The sequence below is a fragment of the Sinohyriopsis cumingii genome, unplaced genomic scaffold (assembly GCF_028554795.1).
Source record: "Sinohyriopsis cumingii isolate HCF-2022 unplaced genomic scaffold, ASM2855479v2 utg001527l, whole genome shotgun sequence".
Classification (NCBI taxonomy): domain Eukaryota; kingdom Metazoa; phylum Mollusca; class Bivalvia; order Unionida; family Unionidae; genus Sinohyriopsis; species Sinohyriopsis cumingii.
In genome coordinates, this window is record NW_028316012.1 from 1,290,709 (window position 1) to 1,306,531 (window position 15,823).

Consider the following 15,823-nt stretch of genomic DNA (forward strand, 5'->3'; position numbering starts at 1 on the left):
CAATTCGGTGCTTAACATATGTGCAATGGACACTAATAGCTCTTATATAAACATGCGGTACCAAACATCCGACGCATTGTGGCAAGCTCTTTTTAAGTGCCGGAGTCTGAAATTGCTAATAGTTGTTCAGTACAGAGCTTAAATTGCCACCAATTAACCACCAGACTACTTCGAGTATACATCAGGTAATTTCATGCTCCCTCTCTCTATTTCTCTCTCTCTCTCTCTCTCTCTCTCTCTCTCTCTCTCTCTCTCTCTATATATATATATATATATATATATATATATATATATATATATATATATATATATTCTGAGCAATGTTCTACATAAAGGGTGAATGGGACTGCCTTTAGATTTATAATTAGCAACTCAGTACAAATGTAGAAGATTTAAATACTATTTCCTGTTTCACCTGTGTTCAGGCAACTGCATTTAACTTTTGCGTTTGTTTGTTTAAAATATTTAAGCCACATTGCGTTTATTTTCAAATGATTGTGTAAAATCATTATTGTAAACTTCGGTATTGTCAATATTAGATCGCAGTTGTCGTTGTTGTCCTCAGTTTTGTGGCAACTACATACACTATTATTATTGTTCCCAGTACCACTACAACCATCATTTCCATTATCACCATCATCTTCTACTTCTTTCGTCACCCTAATATCGCTCTTTTCAGCATCACATATATTTTTAAAGTTACTTCACAGACACATCAAGAGTGCAATCAGTGCAGTTATGATAATCATGCAATCAATATTTTCATTGGGATACTAATTATTGCATCAATTATATAATTAAGAGCTCGTCGAGTACTTTTTGGACGCACCTTCATTTCCATGTTCAGTGAAACATTGAATTGTATCCTTGTTCCCGATAGGCAAAGTTAACGTTCCGTATAATACTGCAACATTTTTTAATCCAACATTGTTCCTTTGATCATTTTCATAGTGAATAAAACTTGTCTTTTCACCTCTATGTGTGAATATTACGTTTGCTTATCCTAATCACTCAAATTCGGGTTTCATTTTAATGACCCTACATCCAAAATAAAAAATTTTTAACGTAGGAAGCTTTTACGTCACTTCTGCATATTACATTCACGTACAAATTTAATTACCCGCTTTAATATCATCTTCTAGAACATTTATTTAAACAGTTTCCTATCTCCTTGCCATCTTCCCTATATTCAAAGCAATCATAGGCATTTCTTGCAAATATCACTGCTGCATTGCTGCATTTATTAATCCTCTAGAATAATTACTATTATCTAATCAATTTGAACCTCTTTCAAAAAGTACAAAACAAAACAATTTTAAATTTCACAATACTGTACCAGTCATCCTTCATTGTCTAAAATTGCTAACATTTCAGAAGGTTTAGGATCAAATTTAGATTGGCATTTGCTATGGAATCTGTTTTCAGATTGATGTTCCTGTGCGTGTACCTGTGTATGTATATATATATATATATATATATATATATATATATATATATATATATATATATATATATATATATATATATATATATATATATATATATGTATGTATGTTTTTGTGTGTGAACATGTAAGTGTGCAAGAATTGATATGTGCATGCATCTGCACAAAAATTTGTATATATTAATACACGAATCTTACTGTACATCTATCAAACTATTCATCAGCCCATTTGTCCCTCCATCTTCCTATCCATCCTTATATTTATATATCTCTTCATATTGCATTTATAGCACCGAATTATTCTCAGGCAGGAGTTTTGTGTGGGTTAACAGTTTACAGAGAGAGAGGAAATCGGTAAGTTGATGTTTGTACTGCATTCATAGGTTTCTATATCTGTCTGTAAATAGCGCAATTTTTCGGAGTAGTATGATTTACATAAAGGCTTCCACGGTCGTAACGTTACCAATATGATTTTATTTATGAAACAAGTGAGATATAACGATCATTAAGACGACGTGATTCTCAATCGGTACTTACTTTGTGCGGTCTGGTGTGAATCTTCAGTTAGTTTTAGTCAGTGTATACTTCTGTCTTCTTAGTCAGGGATGCGACGGTGGGTCATACAAATTTAACCAACAATCCAGATCGTTCACCACCACCATATTCCCCTTTTGTGGATAAGAGCTCAAAGTTCGTAAATTCAAGGATTAATTATTGTTAAGAATTTGTCGAATGTTTTATGAACAGTGTCAAAGTTTAGGAAACAAGTCGTTTCCATATTTAAAGGAGCATAAGATTGTTTTGGTCCTATCCAAGATAATTATCGCAAAGAGCGTGAGATAACATGTAATGTGATTGTTATGCCTTTCAACTATCTGTCACTACCGTTGTCTAGCTTGATGATTCGGCAAAGTCAATCAGGTGTTTGCATTTTCTGATATAAACTGTCATCATCCCCTGGATGATACTGGTTTAGGAGGAACTGAAACATCTACGCATCTTTCAAGGACAAAATGCCAAGTGTGAATGATAATAGGGGAACGTAAACTTTAGGTGTTACCTAACCGTATTTTAAGGCATTCATTGGGGCTTGTGATGATGACAAAAAACACAAGAAATTGCGGACCAAAAGGTCCACCGTCAACTTCAAGGATTGATTTATTGGTACTTCTGTGATTAAGTTATTTCAAGTGATATGAGCATGTGTATGTGTGTGTGTGTGTAACTGTGTGCTTGAGATATTTACCGTAACTTTAGCAAACGTTTAGTCATATCGCTACGATGTCGGCAGTATGGCAGTATATAGTGATGTCTAGGCATTGGACATCTTGACTCAGACATTATCATCATGTTTCTCCCAGTCCCATTATTCTGATACTAGCCCAACCAATTCTGACAACATTGCCATGATGCTGGACGCCAAGCGAGGTAGCTGCTAGTAAAATTGTATGTATTTTGTTCAAAACCGTCATCTCCCTGAATCGAGGCTGACGTTTTTGCCACAATGGATTTGAAGCAGATGCAATCATATTATCCTTCGAACGTGGATCCTGAAAAGGTTTAAGGTTAATGAGACAAGGTAAAAACAAAAGTATAGAAAAATATAGCTAATAATACCTCCCACGAGACTTTGGAAAACCAGGCTTATGTGTTTTAGAATTAGCAGTTTATTTAAACTTAAAAAGATGGATACAGCGAGCTCATGGCTAGCAGAGTGCTAGCGTTTCTGAAGACTGTCGTGTTCAGTAACTTAAACCCAAATAAGAAACCCATTTTAGTTTTGTATACTCTTTCACTCTCAGCTACTATTGTAATCTCGAGTGACTGTATTCGATAAAGAATATTTTCATTGATCTGATAGTAAATACCCTTGTGTTCAATGAAATTTTGTTCTGATTTGGTTTGGTTTGGCTTTACGGGTTTAAAGCAATTTTGCAATAAATGATGATTATATAACTCGGACAGCATATCTGGTGGAAGAAGAACCTGTGAAAATCTGGGAATAATTACAGACCTCATAGAAGCTACTAGCCAGCTTTCTCACCTAACTACATTGGCAGAGCCGATATGGGAACCTAGGCGGACAGAGATGATAACGAGTTATTGTGAGCTGTACAGACGAACGCTTTAGACCACTCAATTACAAATGACCCCGAATTTAGTATTTGGTCCAGTCCATAAACAACCATGTGCATTATTTATTGCGTATCATGGATCCATTACACTACATTGCAATAATGTCTTCCGAAATATTTTAGCTGTATGTAAGTGAGACGTAATGATACAGCTTACAATTTTTGTGATGTTTGGTTACAAAAAAATATAATGTTGGAGTCGTAAAGAAACGGATTCCAAACGGTGGTGTTTTTGCCAGCTAATTTATGTTCACCTTTCTCCGTCTTCAATTAACAGAGAAATAGCCAACGATTAGAAAGTGAATTCGAATGGACATTAAACATGACCAAGTCACTAAAGAAAATTTCTCTTCGTAGATCGCATAGATATGCACAATTGTAAGTCATCGCAGATTGAAGCACACATCAAAAATTGAAAGTAGATGGAAACTGAATATTCTTTGAACATGAATAGTGTATAGTTTTGTTATCAGTGTTACAACATATCAACACAGCCTTAGACCAATACTAATAATAATAATGATAATAATAATAATAATGATGATGAGAATACATTATACTATGATTCAGCAGGTTTGCATTCTGCAGTTTATTTTAATAGTTGAAGTATGATAGATATCAATTATTTACGGAAATCGCTAACAACATGCTGTAATGTTTGAAGGCAGTAATGTTACTACACTTAACCTGATGTTGTTTTTTCATATCACATGCTTTCGTTGGTATTCTAATACAAATTCGTGCTATGAATGACATTTTGTACGTAACCCATAACGTGAATATGTTCATTGTCCATGGCTTGCACAGACCATATATGTCACTAACGTCCATATCATGAGTTTATTGCCATGTAACATAGCTGTTTATATGTAATAGTTAATGACAAATCTAATCATATATTTGCCGTTTTTGAAAAAAGCCGCAATCAAACATGCTGACAATCTGCTTGTTGCTTACGCACATCATTTATATGTTATTTTATCCTTCTTGGTTTAGCAGAGAAATAACCAAATGTATAAAAGTAAATTCCAATAGAGAACGAACTTAACCGGATTCAGAGAAGTTATATTTTAAATTTCGTGGTCTTAGCATTGACTTGTGCTGAATATGAAAGGAAAATACAAGCTTTATGATATTTCGATCATTTCAATGATGAAAGGAAAATACAAGCTTTATGATATTTCGATCGCTTCAATGATGAAAGGAATATACAAGCTTTATGATATTTCGATCGTTTCAATGATGAAAGGAAAATATTTTAATTTCAGATCCTAATCAAGATGTGGCTAACGTCTTCAACTGTCATTCTCCTCTGTATTCTTATGGCTGGAACAGACGGGGTGAAGTGCTTGTACAAGGAGGGTCGTTGTTATGACAAGGGAGACTTAGGACGAAAATGAAGTGATTTAAGGGGCACGTGCGAAAAAATTCCGGAAAGGCAGAAATGCAGATGCGTGTTTCGTAGAAATCAATTGAACGCATAAAGCATGGTCGGTCTCTGAGAACTAGAAGAATGAAGACGTCGTACGTAGTCAATATTTGTGTTCCTTTTTCGAAGTAACGGCTATTGTCATTAATACTTAAATGTTTTACGTTTCACAACCAAAGTAAAGGAATGGATATCGATTATCACTTCGTGCGTGCTTTTGTATTTATTGTGCTTCTTTCGCCATTAGCTAAGCCTGTTTTCTGGATATTTGTTTGCGGCTATAAAACGACTGAAAGGCGTTAGAGCTATCAATCTTTATTGTGAGAATGATTTATATTATTTTTCTATCAAGTAATCTAGACCTTGGAATATTGTTGGCACAATTTACTTTGTGAAGTGCAGAGAGAAAATGGGCATTAATGGTAAAAGTTCGTTAGATTTATTGACAACAAGAAGCTAATGCTGAGCGTGATTCAAAAGTAACATGATGAGGTATTTAACTTTCTTGATGATATTGCAATTCATCTATTGGCTGTAGTATACATGCACACTTTAATCTCTTTATCAGTACACCTGTCTGTTAAGATCCACCTGCGAATCTGTCTATGCGTTCTGGGAGTTAGAAACATTTGAATTCAGATAAAAATGTGCTCAAAGTAATAAATAAATTATGTTTGATTTTAAGTTAGATACAATTGATTTCATATTAGAAGTAGAAGTCTTAGTTGTATTTCAAAATATCTTGACACACATATGAAGTTTTCCATCAATCTTCCCCCAGTAAAAAGACTCAGGTAGGTTCGACAAATTGAGTGGTTTGCCCATATATTTCCATATTCAGTTCATTGGTATTATTAATTATATAGCATAAGTCAGTTGTTCTGTGTCATTTGCTCTCGACCAATTAAAAAGAAAAAATAGGTTACAAGCGAATCACTACTCCAAATTACTCACCATAGATCGTATACGATAAGTGACATCACGACTACAGTCACTCATTTGACTATCAGGCCATACTATCGATATGAATCTTTGAAATTAATTGGCCATTTTAAAACTTCAGCGTTGATGTCAGTACAACTTGGTTATGTATGTCTACTCTATCAGTATACTCATTAAAGGCATATATTAAAATAAGCGTTTGTTTTGCATGAGTTAATGCGTTGATAGCCTCACCGCTAATTTTACGAGACTCGTCGTTTTCTATGGTTAAGGTCCGAACACGGCCTCCGTCACTATGGGCAATTAAGTAAACATATAGCTTGCTGCAATAGCTATTATTAAGATTATTATGGGGTTTGTGCATATCGATATTTACATAACACGCAAATACTTTACATTTTGGTATCAGTTTACTCAAATGTCATAAGGTCTGAAAATTCTAATAATTGATGTTCATATTTTACAAAGTTCACGAAGTTATGAAGCATAGAACATTGACTACACAATATGTATATATAGCCTTCTCACTCGTTAAGCTATATTGGTAAAATTACAAAAGTAATTAAAAAAATAGAATCATCATCATCATCATCTTTATTTCCTTCCATGGAAGATTACATGATATAAGAATAAATCATCTGAATACAATCAATAAATATTTAAAAAAAAAAAAAAGAAAAAAAAAAAGAAAAAAAAAAATATTCTATATTGGAATACAAATTCTTACGCAATATCAATCAACAAAGTGTTCGTCAACTCATAAGTTGCAAGTTTCAGTACCTTATTTACAGAAGATAGCTGCACATTGCATGACAAAGTATGCTGCATACAGGACGAATAGCTTGGAGTTTTCTTTGTCGATTACTCCTGATGGTAACCTTTTACCTAAAAGATATTGTAGTTGCAGCTCATCTTCTGTATTAAATAACGTAATGTGCAGGCTCAGGGGAAATTTATCAGTAAGGAAATCCCAGAAAGAATTTCGAAAGTTCGTAAGTATTCGTGTATCGAAGAGAATCTATCAAAATCTGCTTGATTAGACATACGAACTCTCCAGAGGCTATTTTCAAGACCAACAATTTTTGACCTTACAATTTCTTTCCAATTATGTTTATCTGGAATTTCAGAATGATGTAAATAATCAGTTAGATACCCGAGCAAGTCAAACTTCTTTGAGGTATAATATAAATTTGAAATTAACCCGCAGCTTGACATGCATCCGCTCAGAATGAAGTGAAATAACGCAACGTTAAACACACGTTTAGTATGTACATTGTTAGGCATCAAACACAATCTGTGTAAAAACATCAATTTTCTTCTATCAATTTCGGACTGCGCTGATGTCCATCCTAGCATTCCCAGGGCAATGTCTGATCTTGTATGTATTGGAAAACCTTGTAAATGTTTGGCAAAATACCTCAGAGTTTTATCCAATAAAGCGAGGTCACTTTTTGAAATGTTACACCATAATTCACTTCCATAAAACATTGAAGGGAAAATTACCTTTTTAATTACATTTGCAGCAACCAAAGGATTTAAACCATTCGGTTTAATGCCAATACCAAACAGACGGTGAAAAGATTTTGTCCCTGTCTTGCATGCATCGAGTATTGCGTCATGCGACGTCAGCTTTGAGTTAATCCGGTGACCCAGGTGTGTTGCCGAATCGGTAACCGGCAAACATGACGGGCCAAGATACCATTTCATATTGATAAAATTCTTGTATTGGGGTCCGAAAATGATAATGTATGACTTTGTAACACTAAGCTCGAATCGCCACTTATTACTGTAGTCGTATGCTATATCTAACAGCTTTTGTAGATTGCTAGGATATATAGCCAAAAGTGAAATATCATCAGCTAGGGTTGGATTTCCCACAGCTAAGGATCCAATCTTTGCTCCAAATCCACTATTTTCTAACTGTAGCAGCAAGTCATGTATAAATATTGTGTACATCAAGGTTGACAAAACACCCCCTTGTCTCACTCCTTGGCCAATTGAGAACCAATCTGAAAATTGCCCATTTACAAGAACTTTACTCTGTAAATTTGTATACATGTTAAAAAATATCAAAAGGGATTTACCCGTAATTCCCAACGTGAATAATTTAAAAAGCAGTCCTTCGTGCCACACGGTATCAAATGCCGTTTTTGTATCAAGAAAAGCAGCAAAAACACGTGAACCCATGTTTACATTATATTGTACTGATTGCAACAGCACAAAACTCGCTGTTGTGCAGCCTAAACCTTTTTGGTAACCATGTTGTTGTGAACTGGGTATACTAGAATTAGTATCTTTGAGCCAAGTTATCAAACGTTCATGAATAATTTTCTCAAAGGTTTTGTAGATAACAGGCAGTAAAGTAACAGGCCTGTAACTTTCGAGGGAGTTCTTTGATTTTCTGTTACCTTTGTACAGTGGTATTACTAACCCTTTTTTGCAATCTACAGGTATGTAAGATTGATCAATCATCCGAGTAAATAAAATTGTCATACACTCGATGAGGTAGTCGCTGCCATAGATCAAATGTTCATTGCAAATTTGATCAAGGCCCGATGCTTTTGATTTCTTTAGACCTTTAATGATTTCTCTTACTTCATTTAAACTGATACTGGTCTGTAAGGCCTCGATATGGCTTACTTCGTCCTGTAGACCCCGATTTAATTCTCTCTCTATAAATTCATAAAAGTTTCCGTCAAAACTATGCTTTAAATTCGGCGTGTGAATGTCCTCATAGTATCTAGCAAAGCCATTTGCGATGGAATCATCATCACGGACACAAACTCCATCAGTTGATAGTTCCTGACAAAAATTTGTATTGTTCCCTCTCTTAATGTTGATCATTTTCCAAAAGTGTCTTACATCGCATTCATGTGCTTTTTCAATTTCTTCATACACCTCCCCCATATATTTTTCCACAGCCAGTTTTTTAACGTTTCTAAAGTCTCTCTTCTTATCTTTATATTCTCTGTAAGAATTAAATTGACTACCCCTCGGTCTTCCCTCATTTATCCAAGTATACCTAGCTTGTCTTTGAAGTTTATGTGCTTCTTTGAGTTCATTTGACCAATATGGTTTGGCATGATAATTGAATTTAGACTTTGGAAGCGCGATGTCGCTTGACTGCTGTATTGCATTAACAATGTGCTGGTAAAAGCTATCAACATTGTCCGAAATAGTATCTATATCTAAAGTTTTCAGGCGAAGGTCCAGCTCAGATTGATAGTTTTTCAAGATATCAGCGTTTAATTTATTCCAGGCTATGTTGTTTCTCTTCATAGACTGTCTGAAGTCTCTCCCACAGGTCACTGTACGAAGGGAAGTAAGGATAGGGAGGTGGTCAGATATCGCGTGCTCTTCGTGATCTGAAACAATGTGCACACCTCGTAATCTACCTATGCATTGATCCGACAGTACAAAATGATCAATCATCGTTCTTGCTGGGGTGAACGTATAGCGGGAACCAGTGCATATTATTAAATGTCCAGCACTCACTAGATTATTATATCGCAAGAACTCATGAAATACTCTATCTTTGTAATCTCTGAAAGTGGCTGGTTCAGCTACTGCATTGAAATCACCAGTAAAATACACGTCCCCCAGCTGTGAGTACTGATCATAGAGATTTTGAATCAACTCAATTTGCGCTTTGTAACAATCTATGCCATATAATAGGGTCGGCATATATACACAAAAAATATATACATTTTGCATATCGGGAAATTTGAATTCTATGCCAACAACTCTGTCACTATTAACTTCATCTATAAAGTTAGCATATCTCATGAGAGAAGTTTTGCAGAAGATTGCAACTCCTCCTTTACCACATTTTATTAACATACAATTAGAGGAAATATCCTCTGCCTTAGCAGTGCATTTATAATCAGAACGAATAGTATCGCAAAATGGAAGTATGTGCTGCAAGAATACCTGAAATGATGTATGAATACATAGGCACAGTCGTTGTGAGGAATCTTCAGGATTACTCAACTTTATGCGCTCCAGCCGGAATTGCCGGAGCTTGATTCGAAGACTTAACATCGCTCAACAACCACCAATTCAAGCTCACCCTGTTGTCAAGACAAATGCTCTAGCTATCCACTTATTACAAGCGGCATAAGCACCCCTGGAGAAACATCGCATATGTGTAGTACGAGATGAGTGGCGACAATACTGCCGTCGGAAGCCAGACGAACTAGTATTCCAGGGGCATTTACAACACCAGAGTTTGACACGTTGCTTTGCAACATCAAATCAGAATTCTTAACGCGTCTTGTCCCGAAGGCAAAGGAATGGCTGGCCCCTTTTTACACCCGGGATGTTAAGGAAAAGTGCATGCCGACGTTGTGGAATCAGTTCATGCATGCAGATGACATTGCTCTTGGGACCCAAAGGCGCTCATATACTGTGCTTGAGGAGGTACTGAACAAAGACTTTAAGGATATGACGGACTTCTTTAAGAAATGGGGTCTACAGCAAAGTGCAACAAAGACAGTCTCTAGCGGCTTCCACCTTAAAAATGCAACTGCGAAAAGTGAGCTTTGCATCCTCCTCAATGGGCAGGAAATAAAAGCAACTCGAAAACAACATTCTTTGGTGTGACTCTGAACAGATTACTGACATTCTACAATCACCTGAAGAAAATTACACTAAACCTTGGCACTCGAAACAACCTACTCCACAAACTGGCTAGACTAACCTGGGGCTCTAGTGCTCAGACACTCAAGACATCAGCACTGGCCATCTTTTATTCGATAGCCAAGTATTGCGCTCCTGTCTAGGCTCGATCATCCCACACCAATTTAATTGATGTCAAGCTCAACACAACAATGCACATAATCCCTAGAACAATAAGTCCTACTCCTTACCATGGCTGCAAGTACTCAGCAACATTCATCCTCCACATCTGCGTCGCCAGAAAGAACCATAAAAGCTTTGGCCAAGGTCTATGCTAGGTAGAAGCTTCCTCTGTACATTTATACCACCCCACACCCAGCAGTCTGGTTAGGTTCGTTGCCGGATGGTATGACAGCTATTTCGTTATGTAGTGTCGAGTTGACTTTAACAGATGTTGTAAACTACTCCCTCATAGCGGAACCATCTGTCTGCCCTCCTGGATTCAACCTTCCATGTCATCTTTAGACCACGCTGAACCGTAGACAACCATGTACGATGGGGCCAGGCTGCTGACTCTTTCTGTTGCTGTGGAGCTCTACAGACCATGTCACACATTGTGAGCATCTGTCCACTGGTAAAGTTCCCAGGCTGACTGCAGGCTCTGCACCATGCACATATCAACATAGCCTTAGACCAATACTACTACTACTACTACTACTAATAATAATAATAATATAAATTTTGATACATTATAGTATGATTCAACAGTTTTGCACCCTCAATTTATTGTAATATTTGAATTATGATAGATACAGTTTATTTACGGAAACCGCTACCAACATGCCGTAATGTTTGAAGAAAGTAATGTTACTGCACTTAACCTCATTTTGTTTTTTTCATATCACATGCTTTCTTTGGTATTCTAACACATTTTCGTGCTGTGACTAGCATCTTGTACGTAGCACATAACGTGAATACGTTTAGTATCCATCGCTTGCATAGACCATATATGTCACTAACGTCCATATCATGCATTTATTGCCATGTAACATAGCTGTGTATATGTAATAGTTGATGACAAATCTAATATATATTCTGTTCGAAAATATATGATTATAAAAGCAAATTCCAATAGAGAACAATATTAACGGACTTGAGAGAAGTAATATTTTAACTGGAAAAGTATTTGTATTGATTTATGATGAATAAGACATGAAATTATAAGCTTTTTGACATTGCGATCATTTCAATGATGAAAGGAAAATATTAATTTTAGATTCTGACGAAGATGTGGCAAACGTCTTTAACTGTCATTCTCCTCTGCATTTTCATGGCTGGAACAGACGGGCGATGTGCTTGTACAAGGATGGTCATTGTTATTACAAGGGAAACTTACGACGAAAATGCAGTGATTCGAAGCGCACGTGTGAAATAATTTTGGGCACGTCGGAATGCAGATGCAGGACTCGTGCTCATATATTCAACATATAAAGCATGGTCGGTGTCTAAGAACTAGAAAAGGGAATACGTCGTATCAGAAAATTTATACGTAATAAATATTTGTGCTGCTGTTTCAAAATAACCTGTATTGTCCTTAAAACTTAAATATTTTACGTTTCACAACTAAAGTAAAGGAATGAATATCGATTATCATTTCATGCGTGTTTTCGTATTTATTGTTCTTCTTTCGCCATTATGTATGTATGTTTTCTGGAAATTTGTTTTCGGCTAGAAACCGACCGAAAGGCGTTAGAGGTATCAAACATTTTCGTGAGAGGGATATATACTATTTTTCTATCTAGTAATTTAGACATTGTCATATTGCTGGCACAATTTACTTTAGTGAAGTACAGAGAGAAAATGAGCATTAATGGTAAAAGTTCGTTCGATTTATTGACAACGAGAAGCCAATGATGTACGTTATTCAACAGTAACATAATGAGTTATTTAAGTTTCTTGATCATATTGCAATTCAACTATTGTCTGTAGTATACATGCACACTTTAATCTCTTTATCATTACATCTGTCTATTAAGATCCACTTGAGAATCTGTCTGTCCATTTTGGGAGTTCAAAACGTTTAAATTCGGAACAAAATGTGCTCAGAGTAATAAAGAAACTGCGTTTTAATCAGTTAGATACAGTTGATTTCATATTAGAAGTAAAAGTCCTAGTTGTATTTCAAAATATCTTGACACAGCTATGACGTTTTCCATCAATCGTCCCCCAGTAAAAGGATGTAGGTTCGACAAACTGAGTGATTACCCATACATTGCCACAATCAGTTCATTTTTAGAATTAACTATATAGTAGAACATTGCATTTATATGCCATTTGCTCTCGGTCATAAAAACGAGAATTTAGGGTACAAGCGAATCATTACTCCAAAGTACTCGCACTAGATCGTATACGATACGTGACTTCACGACTATAAACACCCATTTGACTCCCAGCCCATAATATCGATGGGAATCTTTGAAATTAATTGGCCATTTTAAAACTTCAGCGGAATATCAGTAAAACTTGGGCATGTATGTCTACTAAATCAGTATAATCATTAAAGGCAAATATTAAAACTTAAGTGTTTGTTTTGCATTAGTTCATACGTTGATTGCCTTACCGCTAATTTTACGAGACTAGAAGCCTTATATGGCTAAGATCCGAAAACGGCCTCCGTCACTACGGGCAATTAAGTGAACATACATCTTGCTGCAAAAGCTATTACTTAGATTATTATGGTGATCGTGTATATCGATATTTACATAACATGCAAATACTTTACATTTTGGGATGAGTTCATTGAAATGACATAACGTCAAGAAACTATAATAAGTTCATATTTTGCAAAGTTCGCGAAGACATCAAGGATATAACATTGATTACTCAATATGTATAATTAGCCTTCTCTCTTGCTAAGTTATGTGAGCAAAATTGCAAGAATAGAATCGAATTTAAAACAATAAATAACAAATATGACTAGAATTGTTTAACCTATTGTCAATGCAGAGGCAAAGTACGAAGACTGTTTTGGGGGTACGTAATGCAATGTTAATAAATCTGATTCGCTGTTAAAAAAGCATGGAATAAATGTCTGATCAATTTCTTCATAAGTAATAGCGAGCAACAACATGTTTTACAAGAGTTATGAGGTCATAAATAATTACAAATGGAATGCACATCAATTCGTATAATTACAAGGAGTTACAAAAATAACAAAATGAATATGAAAAAATAACTAACAAATATGGTTTGTGACTGATTACAAAATTGTCCATGAATAACTAATTTGATGCATAAATACATAGACACACAAGCTGTGAGAAAACGTCAGGATTACTCAACTTTATGGGCGCCAGCCGAAAATGCTGAATCTTGATTCGAAGACTTATCACCGCTAATCGACCACCAGTTCACGCTAAACCTCTTGTGAAAATAAATCCTCTAGTTATCTGCTTATTAAAATTGGCAAAAGCACCCCTGGAGAAACATCACAGACGTGAAGTACGAGATGAGTCGCGACAATAGTGCCGTCAGAAGTAGATCAAAGTACTCCAGAGGCATTTACAATTAAACAGCTTCAAACGGTGCTATGCAGTATCAAATCAGGTAAAGTATAAGGATACGACAACATGTTGCCTTTCTTAAGGCGTCATCTCCAGAAGGCAAAGGAATGGCTTGTCGCTTTTTACACCGGGAATCTAAGGGAAAAGTGCATGCCGATTATTAAACAATAATAACTAAATATGTCATACCAGGACCTTAAGTTACGAATTTTGGCAGGGGACAATTTACGAAAATGTCCAATGACACATGTATGTGCCAATGTAAATGCAAACTTTGTGGCATCACGGAATTTTCTAATGGCGGCCATCAGTGACAGCGGTATCATTCCACTTCTGAACGATTTCTTTTCTGTTGGTGTAGAGATTATATGAAACATCTCCTGCATGATACATGTAACGAATTAAATTTAGGCAGGACTTATTTTTAATTTGGAGTTTGTGTATCTCTGTCAAATATCAACGAACTTATAGTAATAGATGATCATGAACAAGATGATGATAAATGTGATGGTTGTGGTGATATTTGCTGCGGTGATGGATACGACAATAACTCCAGCAACAATGTTAAATATGATAAAAATGTTGGTTGGTTAGTTTCTTTCGGCACTTGCAATATTTTTCGCTATATCACGCAGATGAATTTGGGCACGATGACTCTAGCCCTTCCGGGCTGGTCTGGCCTGGACTGGTTTCGTACCCCAGATGCTGTACCGGCTAAGCTACTGGGAGTGCTGACATCATGATTACATATATAAATAGGCGCAAGACAATACCAGTAAAAGGTGGAAAGTATTGATGCAAAGAGAAGAACTCTGACTATGGTCGCAAAGATAAATACGACAGAAGAAAAAAAGAGCAAACGGTCTACAGGAATACCTGAACTGACGCAATGCAATGTAAAATATGTAAAATATTTTCTGCTCTTTCTCAGCATACCTTACACAGGATTTTGTTTGCCAGGACTGATCTCTAATTTCACTTATTCTAAGTATACAAAATTCTGAAAATAATAAGGGATATACACATACACAAAAAGATAGAGATATTACCGGAGATATCTGCGAAATGTTTTCTTACTAAATGGAAAATAAACTCTGTACTACTGTATATATATTCCAACGCACTTAACCTACAACCTGTTTTCAGTTGTTACTTCAGAAGTCTGATGATTCATGGCATCGAAAGAGATTTAATTATATGTCATTCTTAGGAACAGGTTCCTTCTAGTTCAGCCTTATGTAGTTCCGGCTTATGTTTACAGTGCGGTACGTTATCAGTGGCAGGTCATTAAGTATTTCTTTATTAACACGGGTCTGTGTTTTACGTACATCAGTGATGGGTGCAACATAGATTCATACAGATGGGAGGGGTGGGGAATTTCATCTCGATTTCTTGGGATGGTGCGTATAAGTGTTGGTTATTCAAACATTTTGGTACTTTGTGCACAGTATGCATTGAACATATGCTATATTTGACGCTCAATTCGCTATTAAGAATACATTTGATAACTCTCTTTTTTTAGTTTAGCATGGCAACCGACCTTAATGGTACTTTATATTGTTTACGATTAATGTTATATTTTAGTACTAGCGATTGAACTATTCCAAATGTGCATAAACTATATGACTCCTCGAGTCACATTTCAGTCATGGGTACATTTTTGAAACACACGATAACGTTAGCTAGTCATTAT

The 15,823-nt window shown here is 35.8% G+C and overlaps 1 long non-coding RNA gene across 1 annotated transcript; it reads left to right on the forward strand.

Annotated features, from left to right (window-relative positions):
- The first annotated feature begins 41 nt into the window (after positions 1 to 41).
- Positions 42 to 12,223, forward strand: LOC149772003 (uncharacterized). The gene is made up of 3 exons (XR_016418063.1): positions 42 to 185; positions 1,735 to 1,798; positions 11,844 to 12,223. It is a non-coding gene; the product is annotated as an uncharacterized LOC149772003 (long non-coding RNA).
- The last annotated feature ends 3,600 nt before the right edge of the window (positions 12,224 to 15,823 follow it).